Here is a 3,589-nt window from a genome sequence, read left to right on the forward strand (position 1 = left end):
GACATTTATTTAAATGTGAGAACATGAATTATGCAAAATTATCAAGTTAAAGAAAACTGACATGTCTTATACCTGCTGCCTTTAACAAAAATAAATAATGCAAAAGTTTGAAAATAAATAATTAACAAAAAACAATGTTTAAATATAAACTACATCTTTAAACATTCATGTCAGTTTTTTTTCTTTTAAACTAAAACAATCAATCTTCTCTCAATTAACTACATTACAAAATAATATTATCACATCCATTTTTATTTTGAACCGAAGTGGAAACAGTAATGAAATTAACAGTGTTTATAAAGTACCACAAAGTGATACTTGAGTAAAAGTACAAGTATCTTACCAAAAACTTACTTTGGTAAAAGTTAGTCTCCTTTAGGAATATTACTTGAGTAAAAGTCTTAAAGTATCTGATATTTGTTGTACTTGTAAGACGTAAAAAGTACGCTGAAAATAATTACTCAAGTAAAGTACAGACACACAAAAATGATACTTAAGTACAGTACAGAAGTATTTGTACTTAGTTACTTTACAACTCTGGAAATAAAAATGTTTTGATGCTGAAATGATGTCCTTCCCTGAGAAGACTCTGCATCATCATGTTCCTGCTGCTGGATCTGCTCATGTCTCCTTCCTGACTTTGCTCCTTTTATAGTGAAATTAAAGATTTATCTTAAATATGTGGACGGCAGGGGAGCACAACTTCTGCACTGAACTAAAAAGGATTGGGTTTATCCAGAGTTGTAAAGTAACTAAGTACAAATACTTTGTTACTGTACTTAAGTAGAAAATTTGGTTATCTGTACTTTACTTGAGTAATTATTTTTCAGTGTACTTTTTACTTTTACTCATTACATTTTTACACACTTATCTGTACTTTCTACTCACTACATTTTTAAAAAGGTAAGAAGTAGAAAGTGGTTACTCCTATTTAATAAATCCTCTCCTGATAAACTGTCTCCTATAGAGTGAATTTAACTGTGTTTGGATGAGAAGTATAAATATATACCATTCTGACACACTATTAGCTTGTACACAACCCATCACAGCTGCACGCTGTTAGAAAATATAGTTTTTGGAGAAGTCACCTCCCAATAAATGTCATTTTGTAAAATCTAACTGCTCACTTTTACTCAGTACTTTTACTTTTAATACTTATGACCTGTATTAACTCCATCATTTAACTAACATGAAACACTTCTAACAGCCTGACTACATGGTTTGTTTGGCGAAAACTGTGCAGTTTTTAGTTTTTTGCTGGTTCTAGCTGGTTTCTGAGCCACACGGTGTAGCTGTGCAGCAGCAAGTAAACACCAGCGTTAGCTCGTGGTGCGTTTAAAGACGGTTTGGAAAAATACGCTGCCGTCTTGTAGTAACAGATTAGTTGGAATGATGAAAAAAGTGCGAGGGACAGAGCGCACAGATACAGGAAGTGCAGGAGACATGTCCCACATGTACCTGCGTCTGTTATGTCCATGGCTTTATTTAAAAATAAAAAAAACAAGAACGGCTCCCGTCGTGTTTTTGACCGACCCGTCGACAGAGAACCTCAAAAAATGGAAGCAATGGGCCGATAAAGTTTCTGCAGCTTAAATTGTCTCAGCTGCTGCAGGAGGTGACAGGAAGTGACAGGAGGTGACAGGAAGTGACAGCAGCATCAATCCTGATCCTCCGCACACGAACAGATCAGCTGTGATTTAATCTGACGTGTTTCTGATTCAGAACCGTTTCCTGTTTGTTGTGAAACTTTAAAGTCGAGCAGGAAACTCCCAGAACCTTCGGAGGGGTTCTGGCCCGCGGAGCTTTGGTTCTGATCCACATTAAGGAGGTATTACTGTCAGCGTCCTTCGGCTCATCGCAGCTTAAGCCCCTCTGAGAGAAGCTGAAAATCCTGGTTTCTCACACAGTAAACAACCCAGCTGTCAGTCATCTGATGACATCACTTCCTGCTGGGTCCAACTTGTGTTCCTCTGAGACAGAACTCTTCACGATGCCTTCAGGGACCTGCGTGAACCTCCAGGATGTGTTCAGGGTCACGTTATAAACTGTAACGTTACGTAAGCACAGACAGAACCTTAAAAAGTTCTGATCAAAGCCACTCGGGTTTTAGAAAAGTCCGTTACGTAACAAACTGCTTCTTGTTCCTTAAGACCCGCTGACAGCTCCTCCTGTCGGACCAGAACCAGAAGATTCTGCTGGATCTACTCAGAGGGGGAGGGGAACACAGAAACATCCTCCTCCTCTTCCTCACAGTTCTGTTTCTCAAGACAGAACCAGAACCGATCCAAACCAGGTTAAAGCTGGAGGGCCAGTGTTCTGGACCGGCTCAGAACTGGATCTGGACCCAGCATCTTTGGGACGGACCTGAAACAGGTTCTTGTTCCAGTTTACGGCTGAGATCCGGTTAGATGACGGATTCGGATCGTTTGTTTCCCTCAGAACCAAACTGAGCAGAACAGAACCAATCATCATCATCATCATCTTCATCTCAGGTCCAGTCCGTCAGCTCGTTGTGGGCCGATAAGAACCTCTCGTTATCTTTTAATTGCTGCATCGGACCGAAGCTGAACTTGAAGCTGAAGTCCTAAGCCCCGCCCCCTTCATGTCTGATGGGACTAAAAAGATTTTATAAGAAGTTTTTGACGTTTGGATCAAACCCTGGAAATAAAGTCGTCTATTAGCTAAAATTAGCAGAACGAAAGCTAAAAGCTTTAAAGCTGTTTAGAAAGAGCAGAACAGCTAAAATGATCCAAACAGCAGCTAAAAGCTAAAATTAATTTATTTCAAAGAAACTAAAGGAGTGACGTATTTTAAAAATATAAATGTGAGAAAGACTAAATGTCATACAGGTGTCCTAAACAAGCCGAAAGCTTCAAGTAGCCGAAAGTCAGAAATGATTAAATAAATAATTAGCTGAAAAAAGCTGAGAACTTTTTATTTAGACGGGTGTCTCATTTCCAGGACAGAGCTGCAGGAGGAAGAGGAAGCTGATTAACGTCCATCATCATCCTCAGAATCAGACGAGCCTTAACGAGCCTCCATCCTTTCCCGTTAAACCGAAACCCTTCAAAGAGGCGAGCGGCGGGATCAAAGAGGCGAGCGGCGGGATCAAAGAGGCGAGCGGCGGGATCAAAGAGGCGAGCGGCGGGATCAAAGCGGTGAGCCGATAAGGACAGAAATCAACCGTAGTTTGGTTACATAAGAGCCTAACGCAGACTGATCCTGGATCAGCAGCTTTACGTCCTCTCAGCCTGACGGAGCCTCGTTAAGCCTCCACTTGTCGACCCGACGCTTCCAGGAGCTTAAAGCCTCGGCTGAGGCTCTGCTAGAAACAGGACCAGGGTCAGATCTGTCCCGCTGAGACAATCTGAGTCTTCTTGTCTTTATTTTGCTTCATTTGTCAGGAGATGTTCTGCACCACAGGCGGGAAAATCAAACTGATGATCTGTTCCATCAGAATCAGTTCAGTCATCAGTTCTGGTTCCAGGTCCAGATCCTCCTGGTACACACATGGAGGTTTGGTTTGTCTAAGACTGACTGATGGAGAGGTGACTGTCCTCCTCCTCCTCCTCATTCACTTTTTACATTT

Source organism: Austrofundulus limnaeus, unplaced genomic scaffold (assembly GCF_001266775.1).
Source record: "Austrofundulus limnaeus strain Quisiro unplaced genomic scaffold, Austrofundulus_limnaeus-1.0 Scaffold353, whole genome shotgun sequence".
In the NCBI taxonomy this organism is placed as follows: Eukaryota; Metazoa; Chordata; class Actinopteri; order Cyprinodontiformes; family Rivulidae; genus Austrofundulus; species Austrofundulus limnaeus.